At 40.4% G+C, this 19,429-nt stretch overlaps 1 protein-coding gene and 1 long non-coding RNA gene across 10 annotated transcripts in view; one reads left to right on the top strand and one right to left on the bottom strand.

Moving 5' to 3' along the window:
- Nbea (neurobeachin) overlaps positions 1-19,429 on the top strand; it is a 518,446-nt gene that overhangs the window by 390,997 nt on the left and 108,020 nt on the right. The window lies entirely within an intron of this gene.
- On the bottom strand, positions 4,234-17,996 carry LOC143441988 (uncharacterized). Of its 4 annotated transcripts, none has more exons than XR_013109828.1 (5): positions 15,430-17,689; positions 9,646-9,715; positions 8,661-8,837; positions 5,073-5,117; positions 4,234-4,841 (listed from the first exon to the last, which is right to left on the bottom strand). It is a non-coding gene; the product is annotated as an uncharacterized LOC143441988 (long non-coding RNA). The 4 variants fall into 4 exon arrangements; XR_013109826.1 differs by adding an exon at positions 17,913-17,996 and having other exon boundaries at positions 4,271-5,117; positions 15,430-16,698; XR_013109827.1 differs by adding an exon at positions 17,702-17,904 and having other exon boundaries at positions 4,271-5,117; positions 15,430-16,698.

Below are 19,429 nucleotides of genomic sequence, written 5' to 3'. Positions count from 1 at the left end.
GGCTATAGTATTGGACAGACCACGGCTGTCATCCAGTGTGTGCTCTGCCCCTGGGCTGCTGGAGCTCAGCAGGCTAGCAATAGTGTTCCTTGTCAGGGGCTGGTGTGCAGTTGTTGGGAGCGCGGGCCTAGCTGGGCTGATGAAGAGTGTTTTCGGCCAGCTCTATTCCCCCTCTGGCAGCCTGTTGTGATTGGGCAGGCTGCTGGGAAGGCAGGACGTTGAAACCTCTTGAGCACTCATTATTTTTGATGAGCTGACAACTATCTAGGCTCCTTTCTCTCTCTACCGGCACTTTCCTGCATTTTTTTTTTTTTTTTTTTTTTTTGAAACATAATTTTTGGTTCTGTAAAACATTATCATAGGACATGAAAATGCAAGATTTTAGAGTTAGTGTTGTAGCAGTCTTGTGAAAATCACTTCTTTGCCATTTGAAAGCAGAGTTCATAAGGGGTATTTTCAAACTTCACATTACTGAGGTTAGTGTTTCCCGCCCCCATTTTTCTGACTATTTCATCAAATTATGTTTGTAGTTGTTAACGTGCATCAGCCACGTTATGTCACTATGCAGAGAAAACGACCTGTTTCCAAAAAAGAAAAGACAGCGGGATTCTGCTCACCAGTGCCTGCATGCGTGGGATGATGCTGGGGACTGCTGCATGCCCATGAGCGATGCTTTGTGCCAGAATACAAAGTAAAGACGTATCTAAAAATAACACTTCCATTGTTCCTTTCTTACCTCCTCAACCCATTAACAGGTGCTTTAGTATCATGAGAGTTTTCATAGTCTAATCCCCTTTCAGAAGCTTTTCAGAATAAAAGCCCTAAATGGTCCTCAGTATTAATTTGATGTGACTTCTGTACAATGTGATTTCAAGCTCTCAGAAGCACATTTTCACTGCTTACCCTTTTTCAGTGTAGCGGAGTGTGGAAAACGCAAGCTACCGAGTAATGGAGTCTCTTGAATGTGAATCATTTTGTTGTTTCCTTACATTGTTTCCCAGCTTAAAAAGAAGGCCCATCTCTGTGGTGTGACTGTTAGTCCTCAAAAATGTTATTTTGGTAGTACATTTTTTATTGTATTCTTAATGTTGATATTTTTCAAAGCTATCACTCAAGTCTTGGCATTTGCCAAGAATTAAGAGGCTTGATGAAGTCTGTGTGGCACAAAGCAATTAGCTGTAGTGATGTAATGCCGCTTTGTACCCAGCAGCTTCACACCCAAGAGCATCCAGTACTGGCATCTCACCTGTGTCAGGGACCCCATGAGCCTCATAGCCAGCAGTAAGACGATCTGCGTGAGGGAACGAGTGAAACTCCAGTCACTACTGTCTTTGCAAAACTTCCAGACTCTGACCTCATGATTTACTCTTCTTACATATTTAAGCATAGTGAAAGATTGGGGAAAGGTTTCCATGTGACAGTTATCACAACAAAGCTTTAGGCTTAGCTACATAGAAACTTCCTGGCAAAATAGGAAAGCACCAGTGACCTTTACAAAAAGAGTGAGTTCTATTGGCTGATAAGCAGAGCTCAGGGCTAGGGCCTAGAGAGGAAGGATTTGTAATAAGCATATGGATAGAATCTATCTGAGGGTGCAAAATATACAGTACCTCTTTTATAAGGACGGGTTCTGTTTGCTGAGAGAGAAAGGTAAGTATTAGGGCCTAAACAATGTTTAAAATATTGAGGTATGGGGAGGCAGGAGCAGGTGGTGGCTGACTTCTAACAGAATAGCAAAGTAGAACAGCAAAGTAGCACCATGTTGTTTGACCACTTTGACTCTGGCATTCCAGGTACCAGTGTCATTCATTTCACTGCTCATTCTTAAGCTGTGCTTTCCACAACCGTGTTCCTGGGTTTAGTTGCTTTACATACACATCTACCTTCTGATGCACTAATATCTAGCTAACATAAACCTTATTGTCTACAAATAAATTATGGCTCTGTGCATTCCATGCTGAATTCTATTTCCTTGCTTTGTTATTATCTACCTTGCTTTCAGAATGGGAATAAAACTCTATTAGTTCTTTGGATTCTACACTCCATCAGTAATTGTCAGTATTTGTGTTCTCCATAAGGATGGATAGCTCTGTGGGTGGGTGTGCATGTATGTACATGCATATAAACATCTTTCCATGGACAGAAAAGTTAACCTGTTTTTAACAAATACCTTGAACATTTTTGTTATGAAGCCAGGGACCAAGCCAGTAATGAGGAGAACTTGTATTCTTCCCTCTGAAACAGTGGCGTTCAGAGTCATACCGAAATCAAGTAAGCACACAACTTGGTGTTCATGTGCAACTTTGAGGGCGAACACAGTCACTCAGAGCAGCTAGCCTATGAATGCCTTCCCTGAAGAACCTGCTGCGAGCTCACCTGTTAAAGGCACCTCACTATTAAAAAGCCTGATTTCTTTCTAAGTAACTGCATAGGTTTTTGACACTCATTGCCCTAATATAGCCCTGATAGAACATTAACAGAGGAGGGTAACAGAAGGCATCTGCAGAGTCACCAGTGACTATACATAGTTCCAGTGGGAAATTCATGAAAGCTGCAAGTAGTCTTCACAGACAGGCCAAAAGAATCATGAATTCCAACACCCCCTCCCTTACAATTTCTCTGGGTTTTATTCCGTAATTGATCAGTGTACTGTGTTGGAAGTAGATGGTGTCTCTTAGTCTTGAGTCAACGGCGTCCTGGAATCAGTTCCCTTAGACTGGTGAGAGTCACACACTCACTGCTTTCTACTGGGGAGGGAAACTTAGGATCAGAAACCTAGAAATGATCCATAAAGTGCCGTCTGCCCCACCCAAGGGCATTTCACACCTTGCTATACCCAGAGACTATGCAGAAGGTTTGTGCTTAAAAATAGAGTTGGAGAACATTTATGAATTCTCATAGGTTCTCTTCATTCCTCTGAGGGAACTAAGAATGAAGACTGGAAAACGTGAAATCGACCTTCTGTAATTAAGTGTTATGGGCATCTATTATCATTAAAATTTGATTTCTGAGTGTATAAACCTTAGCTAATTATATCAGTTACCTTTGAGCTAACAATAACAACTCTTCAGATGACTTACGTGATGACCTACCCTATTTTTTCCCCTTTGATTTTTTTTGAGATGTGTCAGTAGTGGCTGGGGTGAGGGGCCCACATTGTTTCTCAGTGTACTTCACTCTGTAAACCAGGCTGTCCTTGAACTCAGAGATTCACCTGCCTCTGTCTCTTGAGTGCCGCCACCACCTGGCCTGTTGTTTCCCTTTTGTAAATGATTGTTTTCTGCATAGAAACTTGGGCTACCGGGTAGAGATTTCATTGCTATTCTAGACAGTATACATTGAAGATATATTTTTGACTACACCTTGATGATCTCTATAAAAGTCTTTTTTCACTTCATAATGAATAAAATTTTGTGTTACTTTCAAAAACCAATACATTTATTACTTTTCCTGGCTATATATCTGTGTAGTTCTGGCTGTCCTGGAACTTGCTATGTAGACCAGACTGGCCTAGAACTCACAGAAATCCTTCTGCCTCTGCCTTCTGAGTGCTGGAATTAAAGGCATCTGCCAGCACTTTTGGCAATATTGTATTTCTTAACTGTGAAAATGTAGCCAATAGGGCCAGGTATGGTGGAACACACTTTTAATCCCAACACTCAGGAAGCAGGTACAGACTAATTTTGGTGAGTAGGGGCCAGTCTGATCTACATACTGAGTTCCAGGTCAGCCAGAGCTACATAATGAGACTCTTCTCAAAACAAAACAACAACAAAAATAAAACGTAGCTAATCCATAATCGTATAAAATGAAAATCAATCATCTAGACTCAATAAAAATTACTGACATATTCTCTTGAAGTCTGTATCCATAGAAAGGTAGATATGTTTGTGTAGGTGACAGTGATTATTTTATAACCCATCCACTCAGTGTTTTCACAAGTGTGCATAGACATCAGCTTATTAGCTGTATTGTTATCAGGAATACATATAGGGCCACAGGAGAGGAGGAAACCATATTTTGATGTTGTGGCTATATTATACCAATCAGTTAAATCTTTGATTAGACTTTTCTGCTAGGTGTTTAAAACCATGCAGATGACCAAAATTTACCTTTTCTTTTTATCAGTTGAAGGTAAGGTTCTCAGAGGTCATTCTCTCTCTCCCCTCCCCCTCCTCTCCCCTCCCCCTCCCCTTCCCTCTCCCTCCCCTCCCCTTCCTCTTCTTTCTCTTTCTCTGTCTCTCTCTCTCTATCAGTTGTTCTATCTGTGGAGAATGAGTCAAAGACCTTGCTTGATCATCGATTTACTTGGAAGCATTGGGAACATTGATTTGTGTGTTGATGCTCCTCTTAGTTGAATGGACACAGGTTAGAATCCACCTGGAAGGTATCCATACCCTCCTTATGGGGGACATGAGACTGGCAAGAGCAATAGAACATTTTGAGAGCTTCCCCATAGTCTCTGGGACCTAGTTGACTTTGGAGGTCAATGGGCAAAATATTGTCCCTTTTAATCTCTTGACATTTCTACATATAAATCTAATGGATAAACCAAACTTATCCAACACTAGGCTACTAGTTTCCTTTTCTCTTGTTGCTCACCCATTTTAACCCCCTCCATCAAAGTCTTCTTTTTAAAATAAAGTTCTCCTCAATTCCATGAATCTAGTTTTTAAATAGAAACTTATTAACTTTGGTTAGTCCTTTCTTACCGTGGTTGTCTTTTAGCAAATCATATTGTCTTGACCCTAAAGGTATCGAGGTTTACCATCTCTCTCCGTCTGCACAGATACCACATGGGCTGGTGTCTCCTGGACATTGCTTACTTGCAGATAGATGTCCTATGATAATATAACATTCAGGAATGGCTTTATTAAATATGCCATGGCATCGCTGTGTTCTTTTTTCATCATAGCCATTCATCTTGGTATGTTGTATAAGGATCATTTTAGAATTTATCTTGCAGGGATGACAAGAGTCTTCAAAAACTTTATTATTTCTGTTGTTGTTTCTACATGGGTATTCTCATCTGAAGTAACTAAGTGGCTATCACTGGCCAAGCACCTACTTACCCAATTTTGTCTTACCAGTAGCACAAGCCTTAAAGACTGATCCTCCTGTTTGAAAGATGAAGAAATAAAGGTTCAGGAGTGAAGTTCAGTCATATATTAAATAATGACATTTGGACATAACACGTATAAAATGGTCTATCATAGCCTTCTTGTTTATGTGCATACACTACATACTATTCACACAACAATGAAATCACCTACATATATTTCTCAGAACTTTTACCCTGTGAAGCATCACATGACTGCAATGTGGGTGAAGTCACAAGACTGTAAATTAGAACTGGTTGCAGAGTTCAGGTTTGCCTATTTCTCTGTTCTATGACCACTGCATAAGAAGGTCTGGAGACCAGAGATGTGATACATTCAAGAATTTTAAAGGGTTTTTAGTGTGTTGAAATAGTATGTGGGTCAGGATACTGACAAGACTCAGAATGGAGAAGGCGATTCTCAATTTTGAAGGAGATGATAATCTGTGTGCAGGAGTTGACATTTTACTATCAGGCAGGGAAGCTGATATTTTTTTACTCTTGGACTGGAGATGTGGCTCATTGGGTGAGATGTTTACTCTAAAAGTGTGGAAACCTAAGTTTAGAACACCAGCACCCACATAAAAAGACACACATGCATCTGTAACCCTAGCTCTTGGGGTTGGGACATGTGGATCTCAGAGGCTCACCAGTCAGTCAGTCTAGTTAAAACAATGAGCTGCATGTTCTGGGAGACACTGTCTGGTAAAGTAAGATGAAAAACACTAGAGCAAGGCACACGGGTACTGGCCCTGACATGTGTAAACATTTGTCTACACTGGTGAATACACACACATGCCATGTGCACAAACACACATAAATGGTATTAAAATGTAATGTCTCCTATATGGATACCCTTACTAAAGTTTTCTGTTGTGGTTGGGATTGACAGAGATTAAATTTGGGATCTCTTCCATCTAAGAACACAGTCTACCAGGAAATTGTAGCCCCAACCATAATCAGTTTTTTTCTTTGTTTTTGTTTTTACTACCCATGCAGACACCTGGTATTTGTATGGCCCTTGTATCTTTATATAAAATCTTTGTAGCTGTAATTAGTGGAGTAAAAATACCAAGTTAGACTTTCCTATAAATCTGCATTAGAGAGGACTCAGTCAGACTTACTCTCCCAGAAAGATCTTAGCCCACTTGTCCATAATGGAAATGAAATGGTCCTAGATGTAGGCAGACATTAAAAACAAGCCTGTTTCCCACACAATGCTTGTCAGCCTCACTCTGGTTTTGAATTGTCAGTGAAAACATACGATTTGGTTTTACTTTCCAGCATACTAGTTTAATGTCAGATACCCTACAACAAGTGAAAAACTGAAAACACAGTTACCCAGTAGTAGTTAAAGTCTTGGCTGGGCAGAATGTTATTTACAGAGGACTGCCTAAAGGTTAAGGAGAACATTCACTGCTAAACACTCTGGATCCTTGACAGCAGGCACTGGGCCTGAGATAGCTCTGTCTTTTAGGTTTTGTGGAATAGACCACACAGACATGAAGCACAGCCCCATAATCCCAGCATAGGGAACGAAGAGCAGGGAGGTGTGTGTGTGTGTGTGTGTGTGTGTGTGTGTGTGTGTGTGTGTGTACATACATACATAGGAGATTTACAGGGCTGAGTCAGCTCTAGAGGTCACCTGCTCTACCCAGTTGGTTCATAAACCAAAATCTCTCATTTTGGGGTTGCTTTTCCATCTTTCCCAATAAGTGATTGTGTTGTTTATTTGTAGCCTGGGTCTCCGGAGTGTCTGGCTGGCTGGCCAGTCTTGGCTCTTCTGGGCTCTCACTTAAGTGATGACATCTCAGCTTTACCTCTGCTCCCAGTCACACCCCACCCCTAGAAGTTTTCTACTTCGTTTCTTACTGAACTCATGGTCAAGCTGCAGCAGAGCTCTTGATCACAGCCATTTTCTTGGCCTAGACAGGCCTCTCCTGCAGTCACTCTGAAGACCAGAGTCTGTGGGAAGGCAGCTGTGAGCTTCCTACTGCTGTCTCCTTGTAGGACTGATTTTTGTAAGTTGTGTTTCAGTAAATAAGTCAGGATGCCATGGGATCAGTCCTTATCCTACAACAGTGCTCTCTTTGGAAAATCCCTGGCCTACATTTATTTCTAGCTTTAGTCTTGGGAATAATTATACTGAACTGTCTTGTTTTTATCTTTTTAACTTTGTGCTGAAGTTATTAGTTTTTTTTTCCTACCAATCCACTGGGGTTTTACACATGTGTGCCACACACATAGGGACTTTCAGTAACTACAGTGTTCTGTTGTTTCTTTGTTTATTGTCAGCCTCATACCTTGATCCATTTTGAGCTTTCTGTTAATATCTGTAATGGAACTTACATTTTATATATTTCTACATAATCAAAAAGTAGATGTAAATTATATAAAAATTCTAATACATTCAGGGACACATTTTAGTTTTCAGCTTGTTTTTAGTTAAATAGGAGCCTTTTTAAAACACTGAACAATAATTTTAAAGTATCAACCCCTTACATTGTTCTGTGTTTATGTAATATAAGTCATGCAGCTATTTTTAAAAATATATAAAATTCCTACAGGGCTTAGAAATACATTTCAAATAAGTCTTGACATTTGGACAAATTTCATTATACAAAAATCATTTTGACATAACTTTGTAACAGATTCTTGTTCTGAGAAAGGTTTGCATAATGAAGTTAATACTTGTTTTACCCTCCTCCTAAAACAGCAGTCTGCACCCCTAACTGCTCAAGAAGTATTTCTCTTTCCTGAGGCTTGGCTTATTACCTCTCCTTTAAAAGAGAAAGAAACTGACATGAGCTGTATATAAAAGCACCCTTAGGGGTAGACAGTGAGGGAAGGCTTCAGGATTTTATAGCAGACAAAATGTCGCTTGCATTTTGCTGGTCAGTAGTTTGATATGCTTGTTTGCTGATGTGAAATGACGAGGGCTTACAAAACAAGGTTTTGTTTTTTAGCTGCCTGTGGACCTACTGAGGCCTAACAGAACCTAGTCAGCAGGTCATTAACTCTGGAGAAAACAGCTTGCATTAATATGCTCTAATCCGGTATAATTAGTCAAATTACTGCACGCCGACCAGCTTGTCATGTGTTGTCAGACTTGGCATGCACACTAGATTGCCTGGGTCCCTCTGGAATGCCACCCTCAATCAAGGAAAACTGCTCATTTGTAGTGGTCTTGAACTCTGGAGAGAAAAGCCCCTATGCAGTGGTCAGAGGGAAACTTAGCTAATTCTTAAAGTTCAGTTACTTTTTCAGCAAAATAATTTATGTTTTGGTGGTTGAAATAGAAGCCTGTTATATCTACAGGCTTGTTTCTGAAGCACATCTATGTAAGTTAAGAGTAATTTACATTAGTGCCCAAAGAGAGCTTAAATAAACCATTGCCAGTTGACCAGCTACATTCCAGTGTTGCAAGAGTGTGTTTGTGTATGTTTGTGTATGTGTGGGTTATTTTCCAGCAGGGTGAGAGGTTATTAAACTCTAAAAGGGCCACATTAGCATAAATTTACAAGAGCTCTTGTTCTGGAGGCATGATAAAAACCAGTGTTACCTTTGCATTAACATTGACTCGCTTGTTGTGCTTTTGGCAATGACAGATAAGTCAGCGTAATTCCCCATTGCAACACAAATGATGCTCTAGATTCCAAACGCATCCTGAAGATGTCACTGACAATAATCTTCAAAGAGCGGCCAGTGAGAGTGGGCTGTGTGTTTGTAGGATGATATACTGCAAATGACAGGAAGAATTATGTGAGTGGAGACGAATCTGTAACATATTATTAAGCAATTTCACGAGAATAACAGGGATAAAAGGATAATGGATGAGGGTGTCATTATTACCTTCATGTAGTGGGAAAGCAAAAGCAAAGGTAGAGAGACAAGATTAATTGAGGAAGGCCTAAGCGTTCATTGCTCATCAGCTCCTTTGTGCTCTCTGCTTCTGAAATTCCTGACCAGAGAAAAGGTGCCAGAGCTGCACTAGATGTGGCTGGCAATATGGAGTGCAGGCTGACAAGGAGCTTTTTAGTCACCTTTCTTTCTGTCTAGAAAAACACATTTAAATGTTCTAAAAGCACCACAACAATCTGCCAAGCAGTGTGTCTGTGTGTGTGCGCCACTTTTGACTGTTAGTCATGCTACTAAACTCAGAAATTATACAATTTCCATGCTTTGTCAAGCATGCTCTTTTAAATTTCGAAATTCAAATTTGTTTATAAAGTATTTGAAAATCGGCAACTATATTTGACTATCTTGAGGCCATAAAAGATAAAGCAAAATTTGTCATCAGTTTTGACTGTGTTCTAAATGTGTATCCCATTCATGTGGCATTGTAAATAACAACAAGTAAACCCTCTAGGAATAGTCTTTAGTTTGGGTTTTTGTTGTAGCTGTGTTCTGGTTTCATTGCAGTGATTGATCCTAGGGCCCCTCATGCATGCCAAGTGCTCTGTCTACCACAGAGCACCATACCAGCCTCTAGACTGTCTTACTATGACTGTCTACTGATAAGCACATTAGCTTCCTATATAACTTACCATATTTAATCCTTAGCAGTCATCTTCAGTGAGCAGAGAGGAGCCTACTTCAGTTGTAGAAACTGTAAAACTATGGAACAGAAAATGAAATGAGTTTTCCAGGAAATTTCACAGTGAGTGGTGCTTCTAAGAATAAATCCATCTCCAGACACCTCAACCAACATACATTTAATTTACATTTATGCCATGATCTTTTAAAATATTTGTTATAAAATATATGTCATATTTAAAATATATGTTACAATTGTTTGCTGGTGTGTTTTTAATTATCTTGAAACTTTTCACTAAAGAAGCATCCTTAGGTTTGTTATGGTGTGTGGGAAAGGAAACTAACATTTGTAGGTGGTTAAGACTCCATGTTCTGCACTCAGAATATCTGCATTATGACATCATAAAGGAGGGATCTAAAATGCAGAGCCAGGTGTCATTTGTCTGAGCTCACAGCTGGAGGTGGAAGAAATTTAAACTCTATGGCTCTATTTATATTCTATGGCTCCAAAGCTCATAGAATTTGATTCAGGATTATTTGGGTTTTTTTGGGGGGGTATTTAATTATTTTTTGTTTTTTCATAATATTATTTTGGTTTTATTATATGTTTGTTTATATAGTATCCTTGCTGTATAGCCCAGATTGGCCTTAAACTCACCTTCTTTCTGTCTCCATTCCTAAGTATTAGGATTGCAAATAGACAGTAGCAGCCTGGCCACGTGATGCTCTAACCCTGACCAGCCATACATTCCTGTCTATATTCTGTCTTACATATGCAGTCAAAACTATACTGTGTTTTTACATCTGTCTTGTATCTATCTGTCTATCCCATGGCTCAGGGATCTGCTGCTTCTTGGGAAAGACCTGTCTTTTTGTATGACATTTAACACAAATTTATTAAACAACAACCTCTTCATGTTTATGAGGTTTGGGGATAATGAAAAAGAATATAGGATGTGTTACTATATTCCTAGAGGTATTAATTATCTTAAAGTTTTTAATTGTTTTTAACTTGTTTATATAGAGGTCAGAGAACAACTTATAGGACTCAGCTCCCTCCTTCTACTCAAGATCAAACTGATTGTCATGCAAGCCCCCTTACCCACAAGCCATCTCACCAGTCCTCTTTGTTTTAATCCCTACAGCAACCACGGAATGTATGCATCTTAAAAATCTCCATTTCAGAAATGTAGAAACAGAGTCAAAGGAGCTTGCTGCAAATCTCAGATGCAATGGAATAAGAGATGCAGAGGTGGAACCAGAAGCTCACTAGGTGCCAGCGTCCTTGCCTTTTCACAGCAACACAGGGCTCCACCCATCTCCGTAGGTTACCCTGCAGTCATTCTCAACTCTGGTGCCTGTGCTTCCCTAGGGCTAAAGGTTAGAGAGGAGGCATTAGAGGTATGCAAAGGTCTGCAGGGTGAGCACAGGCAGCTGCTCTTCCTGGGCAGTCACATGATCCCTGTTCTGCATGTAAAGCAAGAGCATGGCAGAGTGGCCACTGGGAGACTTCTTGTAAAGAGGAAACCTTTATTTTTAGTTTTTACTTTTAATTATTTAGGCAGAAAGGTGGAAATGGAAATGACTGCATGCATCCAGGAAGTTACAGACTAGGAAAGGGCCTAAGCTGGCTCTTCTTGATGGTGTGCTGTCGTCTGTCTATGAACTAATGTACTCCCGTGAGGCATAACACTGAGAGAGTCCAGTCTCTACTCCACATGACCCAGTCACCTCACCATCTTTCAATAGGTCACATCCCGTAAAAACACTACCACCTCAGTACTGAGCACTAAGCCTCAGCATGAGCTCTGCAGGAGACAAGCCACATCCAGGAGTATACACTGAGGGAATATGCACTGCCACAAGAAAAAGGAACTGGAAGGAGTGAGCTAATCAGCTTGAGATTGCTTAGGTGGCAGTTAAGCCTACAGTGCCAACTATTCCATCAGCACAGTCAACAGGCATAACACTAGCTCAGTGAGGAAGCTGTGTCATGCTGTACTGTGGGCAAGGTGATGGTGTTCGTGCCTGTGCTGGTGTGATTGAGATACTGCTTGTGTGAGCACTGATGATGAACATCCCTAGACAATAACGGGCTTTGGAGATTGGAAAGGGAGGACTCACCAGTGGTGGTGCCTAGTTAAGGGCAGGTTAAATATGAGAGCTGGGATGTTTGCCATAGACACTCCTAGGAATGGTCCTCTCCTTCTCCTTCTCCTTCTCCTCCATCTTCCTCTCCCTTCTCCCTTTCCCTCTCTCCTTTCCCTCCCTTCTCCCTCTTTCCCTCTCCCTCTCCCTCCCTAAACAGCTCTAGGAATTTAATTCCTCATCTCTCTTTTCCAGTGCTATTATGTGTTACCATCACCTCAACTTTCTATGATGGTTTTGATCATTTTTTTTTTCTGAAATGTGGAAAGACCACAACCCTCTAGTTTCTCCCAACTCATTTCGCTGATAACTCCATAGAAAGTTTCTAAGTATTTGTTTTGCTCCGATTAGCTTGTCCATTGTGGGATGTCACAACCAACTTTTCTGATAAACATTTTCCAGGTAAGGAAACTGGAGTTAAGGGAAAAGCCTTTTGTTCATTCCTCACAGTCTCTGCTTTGTCCCTAGAGAAGAAATGACCGCACACGCTTTCGTTGTTCTCCTTCTGAGATGGGAATTGCTACTCTCATTTTTCTAGAACAAGCCTTAAACATTTTAGGTCCCTCAGAATTCAGAGTTGATAGCCATTCTGTCGGACCCGCCCTGCACTTAGGTTGCCTCTTCTTAAAATAATAAGTCTTCCTTTGGACTTATTTCCTTGCGATTCCTGAGAAGTTCAGCTGAAGAAGTCTGGAGGCATTCACTGTACTGTGGGTGTGCAACTCAAGAGCTGTGTGGGCTGGACCCCACTGGACTGAGAGACCACCGGCTGGCCTGCAACTAGGAGAGAAGCCATCAGGGACAAGAGGATGCACAAAGAGTTACCATGTAGAACAGGTGCTTGCCTTTGGGGCAGGGGAGAGGTGATGATGTTATAAAAGACGAATCAGTTTCTAATATACTGGTATAAGTGTCTCAGAAGCTTGCTTACTGACAGATAGCATTAACCCGCTAACTGTAACACTTCCTCCCTAGTAGTGCTCTGGCTCTTTTTTTTTTTTTTTTTTTTTTTTTTTTTTTTTTTTTTTTTTTTTTGTCTTTTCACAGAACTAGTATTTAGACTTCTCCATTTTCATTCACTAAGGTCTGTGCTTTTGTTTAGCTGAATTTTCTTCTCTATTCTGTTCTTTGCCCTGTTCCTTTTGATTTTAGTATTTTACTTGTGTTACATTGATATATTTTCTTCTTATTATAGTTGAAATATTCAAAACCAAGAGTTTGTATTAGTTTTACTTTTATCATTCTTTATTTAGACATGTTAGCTTTAAAGCTGTCTTGTGTTTTGCCTCAGAGAGTGACATAGCTCCAGTTAAATCCAATGGCTAGAGCGTCTTTGATGCCAAAATCCTTCTTTGGAACCCTAGTATGGAGCCTGACTCTGCTCCTCATTTCAGGATTCTACACCTGACTGCCTAGGCCACATGGAGCCCACAAGGAAGAGCTATGTTGTAGACTGGAAGGAGAGAAGATCTTTTGTGTAGGTTCAGTGGTCAGCTCATGTTTGAACAGAATAGTCTGGTTGAGAAGAAGGGGTTAAGAGACGCCTCAGCACTCACTCCTCCTTGCTCACTTTCATCTGCTCCCATAAGTATCAGCATTTAGCTAGCACCCAAGCCGAGTAAACATGAGCTTTTCCATAGTGCCTTGTTTATCAGCAGCTTGACTGTCCATTGAGATGTGCCTTAGATGACTGCAGAGGTCAGGAGCAAACACTGTATTATGAAATGAAGTTGAAACCCAGGCAGTTAACTTGCTTATCTGTATCTGTTCCTGTAACAGTTCAGGAAAAGCTGGCAATGGTAATGCTATGCTGAGGACCACTAACGTTGTTAAGGTCCTGGGAAAAGGCTGAGATGTTGGGCAACATTTTCATCAGCCTTTTAGTGAAAATTTCATTGTAACTACTTCTAAGAACTTAATGAAATTTAGAAAAGTTAGGAAATTGCATGTATATTTTTTGAAGAATAAATAACTGAGAAAACGTGTCCATATCTCTGGGAAAATGTTCTCTGTATAAAGTCTAAGGTAGGATAATTCTTGTCACAGTCCATCTGGATTTTTCTACAAACTCTTAAACAGAGTTCGCTGCTTAGTTGTCCAGTGTAAGACAGCCAAGTCAAAGCACCAGCAGATTGGTGCCTGGTAAAGGCTGTTCTCTACTCCTTCTGTGTCCCCCATATTTGGAGGAAAAGTGGAGTCCCCAAGTCTCTTTTTTATAAAGTAGAATTCTATTCTTGACTGTGCAGCCTCCATGACTGATGAATCACACCTCCTAATGTTATCATCATGGGAGGCAGGTTCCAATGTATGTACTTTGGGGGAACTAGAGCATTTAGACTGGGCCTCTTTCTTATGGTCTTAGCTCTGTCAGCCTTCAGAGTTTCTGTGATGAGGCAAATGAGAAAATACCTATCCTTTCTTCCTTCCTGTAAAATAGAATAAAAATTACTGCCTCATTTGTCAGATGGTGATTGTATGTGAATGGGAAAAAGCTGGGCAAAAGTAACCAACATAATATCATCGACTACCCAATTTGAGCACACCACAAAACTTTTTCACATTTACTTTTGACCATTTTCAAAGAATGAAATCTTATAAAATACAAATGGTATCTTACCATGGTTCTACTCTGATCTCTCTTTCTCTAGAAAGTCCTTAGGGGTGCATTATACAATTTTGTCATGTTCAATTTAGGATTTATATTCAGTTTTCCATTTTTCATAAATTCAAGAATGAGCATATTCATTAGATAACTTTATGATGACGTCAGATATCTGTGTGCATATATGTGTTATATGTGTTCACGTCCTATACACATGCATGTTAGGGTACGTATGCACATGGAGGCTGAGGTTGATTTTGGTGCCTACTTCTGTTGCTGTCCACCTTGTGTTTCAAGACAACCCAAAGCTGTTCGGTTGACTAGATTGTCCCAACAAGCCTCAGAAGTCCACCAAGTAACATCTCCTCAGCACTGGGGCTTCAGGCTAGTGCAGCTATACTTGGCTTTTATGTGGTTACTGGGAATTCAGGCTCAGGTCTGCATGCTTTTGCAGCATCCACTGTACCCACTGAGCCATCTGCTCAGCTCCTATGATGATCTCCAGCATCAGAGCAGGCCACTTACATGGTCTTCCAAAAATCTTGAGTCTTTCACTAAGTGAAGGCACAAGCAGCCTGCTTGCCTTTTGTTTTCTTTCTAAGAGTTATTTGTGGCAAACAAAACCAAAGCACATCCTGCATCCCCAGTGTGAGCTCATTCACTCAGCATGTTTATTTTAATCATTTCTCAAAATGGATAAAGACCAGAAGCAATTTCATAACTTGATTAAAGCTTCTGTGCTGAGCAGATCTCAATGACAAACATGGATATTTACCATATCAGAAATAAGGTTAATACTTTAAAACAAGGTTGACAAGAGAAAAATTGTCTTAGTTTGCAAAAAGGATATTTGTTTCTTTAAGTGAAAATTGGGGTCAGTAGGTCAGAGCTCTCCATGCTCCTACATGACTGAAATGAATTAAATAATGTTTCAGAAAAGCCACACTGAGCAAGCTAATGACAAAATTATACATTGATGCTCGAATAAAATCATACATTTGGAAGCACTTGGTATACAGAAATATGAAATGTTTCCCTTCATCACCTCCATACAGTAGTCAGTCCCAGCCAGTCTTCCTGTGCTCATGGTCAAGTCCACTGTAGTTTATGCCCAGGAAGCAGCTGCTCACCTCTGTCTCCTTCTCTCTACAGAATGATTTCCATGTGATAAATAAGAATTATTGTTTCATTTAAAAATACTCCACACCACTTACTGTCTGGGGTGGATATTCTTTCTATAATCCCAATTTTGAGTTGGGATCACCTCTAGATCCACCATCTAAACTACAGCAGCCCTTTGAGGCTGACTTGATTACCACCACTTTATGGATAAAAAATCGTCAAACACATTACTGAGGTGACAGTGTTTGTGAGTGACAGTCATTACGTGACAACTTTGTGTCTGTACTGGTGACATTTCAAGAGTGTACTGCAAATAACTAATGCTTGATTTAGTGTGGGCTTTTGAAAGTGTGGGTTGGAATCTATTTTTCATAATCAGAATAAAATGATCTTCAATTATGAGACTTTATAATAATACCTTGTAATACAACATAGGTATGCTTGGAACATTGTATTTGACTCTTAGGGATTTGATGACGGCACCAGAAGTCACCCTATGGAAATTGTTTTGTCAGCAAAAATGCTAAATTGTATATGACACACCTTATTCCATTTGTTTGTTCAAAAACACACGCAAAGTTCTGAACAGCTTTGGATAGTTGCATGTGACCATAGTAGAGCCGTACAATGTCCACAAGAAACTGAAATGGCAACTTGTCTAGTTGACATGAGCTCTTCATCACCACTTCTTTCCAGTCTCTGGTAAAGGTGGTCCAGCTTGTCATGTCCTCATGGATATGTCTGTCCATAGTGATGCTTTCCCCAACAGGACCAAAGCATGGCATTTATCACAGTTACCTGTAAATACTAGTTTTATCTCCTTACTGTCTTCATTCCTGAGGATGAAATCAGCCTGGCTGCTAGTCAGCCTTGCAAGCTTTGTTTCAAAGACAAGCAATTTGAGTATCAGTAAACTGAACTGAAAACAGAGTTGAATTTCCAAGGTGATGTGGCTGGTACATTGAAGGAGACCAAGATGGTTTGACCTTCCTTTTTTCTGTGCCCACATTTTCCATGTGATCGTTTTATTCCTTTTTCTATGATATGTTTTTTTCTTCTTTTCCATTATTATAAAGTAACATTCGTTGGGCCTGGTAGTGGGCGCATTTAATCACTGTGCAAAACTGAGGGTACTGGAAACAAAAGCATTGTTTTCAATCCTAGTTTTTTTCCTCAAGTCCATCCTGTCAAGCTGAAAGCATGAAAGTTATTTTCTGGTGATGTGATTAGATTGGGGCTGAACTCTCCAGCTGGCAGGCCTGTCTATGACTGGCGGCAGCCTGTCCCCAGTGCTTGTCATTTCCTGACAGGCCTGACAGGATGGGGACAGCCGCCCCAGATAGGTTCATTAGATGGTGTTTTCTACAGCTGGGTAAATAAATAAATAAATAAATAACCCTGTGCTTTGTCAAAACCCAAGCTATAGGGCCCTTCTTGTTGTTGGTTTAAACCGGGGCTTGTTTCGACAAATTTAGATTTTCTGACACATTCTTGTTTCCTTCCCTCTTGGCCTGCACTTGTGCTCTCTGCCTTGTTGCAGCTTCACAATCCTAACACATCTTCCCAGGAGAAAAGGCCTACAGTCATGGAGGGTCTACCACATGAGAAGTAGTGTACTACTCCATAAAATGGCAGTAGCTGGTCAGTTTCCATGGTGACCTCCACAGGAGGAAGAAAACAGTCCTAGTAGTGCAATCAGCCAATTACAGGAAAGGTTAAATTTTGCACAGAGCCAGAAACAGTCTACATACATGAGAACATCGATCATTACTAGCCATATACACTGTCCAGCACAGCATCCTTTAGAACTGCCAGGCACTTGAGCTGTCTTCACTGATAGACTGTGAGGGAAGCTGACAGTGTTCTTCCTGGGCTAATAGGCTTTTGTGTCAGAAGAGAAATTAGCAAAAATTATAAAACATCTTATCATTAAAACTGGAAATAAATTCCAAGTTTGAATTTGGAAATCTATTTCTGTGTCAATGATGGGTCCCATTACTGTTCATGAGATTTGACTAAATCCAGTGTGTTTTTAAAACATAGGAGTATGGCAGTCATGGTTTACTGTTTTCATCACACATTTAACCATTTTAAATCGCAGATTTGGAAAAAAAAAAGATATTTACCCTAAAGATTATTCTCTGTAGGTCATACCTGTAACTAAAAAAGAAGATATTGGCATTTTCTAGCCTTACCAGCCACACTCTGTCCCCTGCCTGCAGGGACAATGGGGGTGAGTCTCAGGAAGCTGAAAACACTTGACCATAGCTCCCTCATCCCAGCTCCAGATCTGCTGTCTTTGTCTTCACTGCATGCACAAACACAGAGTGTAATAATGTCGTGTCTTGGATGCTGTCGCTGGTGTAATAAACGGGGCCCAGGAAACTCAGAAACCCCAGCCCTTACCTTTCCTTTGTGTTGCTTCTCCAACGCTCTCCTCCCGTCTCTATGACAACTGTGTAAATTGGGATGGGCAACTGTCATCTGGAGTATTACTGAGAGAAAAGTGTTAGTGAGCACACAGCTCCCATAGATGGAGCATTTCAATATAATCCAATTTTAATTGAGCTCCAGAGACTTTGATGTGTTGCAGAAGGTTGGGCAAGAGCTATTCCAGGGAGAAATTAAAGCAGCCTGGCCAGGCTCTCAGCTCCAGACTGTCCCCATCTTAAGCCGGCATTAGCATCAGACCTAACCTGCCCCTACAGAACATCTCACTTCTCTTTTCAGAGTCTCCCTGATGTGTTTTGCCATATGTAAAGCAGAGTGCTTTCATCTTTTTATATATGTTTTTACACCCATTCGATTAGGCTTGAATGGCTTGTAGCAGACCTGAGACTCATCTCCCACTGTCTATTAGACATCAGTTCAGGGAAAAAGGAGGGGGATGGGATGGCGGGGAACAGAGCAGGGATTAGTGTGAAATTGTCAGCTATCACATATTAAACTTTCTTTTTAATATTGCTGCATGAAAGCCAATCTTAAAGCTAAAAAGTTGAAGAAAGTACAGTTTTTCTTTAGCATCGATTTACTGTGGTGGTACCCTTCAGTGCCTAGATAGTTAGGCATTTATCAGAGGCAGAGGTTCTTATGTCACAGTGCATTTTTCTTACCAGGTAAAGGAGCTCACAGAGAGAGCCAGCTATAAATCCTCACATAGGCTTATCAGTCCTTAATCGAGAGAGTAAGAATTCTTTATTTTTTTTTAAATCGGGAGAAAAATTGATATATTTCATGTATATTCAGTGAATTCTAAGTTATTTTTAAATATACTTTGTTCAGAATTTCTAAAAATGACATAAGATCACACTATGAACTTAATTTAAAAGGCATGAAGCAGAATGCTGTGCAAAGAGCTGAAGGAATTGTTTGTTACCCAGTGACAACATCCACCAACCTGTCATCTTTATTACCAAGTTAGAGAAATCATTGTGAGGCAGTGAGGAATCAGGTAAAATGACGATGATGTTCAGGGGTCATTTAAGCTGGGCACCCCAGCTCAGGCCACACAAGGGTCTGGTGAGAACTGAGGGGTGCCAAGAATTGTAGACTTAGTGTGAGCTTGAAAACTCACCCTAAGTGGGCCCAGGAGAAGAGACTCTGTCTTTGCATGCTCTGTGACTTTTCTTCTTATAAATAAACAGGCACTTACTCAGTTTTTTTTTTTTTTTTTGTAATTTTTTATTCCTTTTCTCTTAAAAACAAATGCCTTCAGCTTCATAGATATAGTAATTTACATGCATTCTCACTCTCCTGGGGGTGAAACTACACTGAGTACTCACTCCATCAGGTACTTGTCAGGAAGATACAAACCATATGACACCAAGATCAGAAACGTGTGGGTAACAGCACTTGCCTGTGTATCCTAGGTTTGGATAGATGTGTACAGTATCATTCACATTCCCTTGCAATGCAGGACACAG

This window comes from Arvicanthis niloticus, chromosome 4 (assembly GCF_011762505.2).
Source record: "Arvicanthis niloticus isolate mArvNil1 chromosome 4, mArvNil1.pat.X, whole genome shotgun sequence".
Classification (NCBI taxonomy): Eukaryota; Metazoa; Chordata; class Mammalia; order Rodentia; family Muridae; genus Arvicanthis; species Arvicanthis niloticus.
Note: the sequence above shows the minus strand (reverse complement) of the source record. Positions and strands in the feature narration are given on the sequence as shown.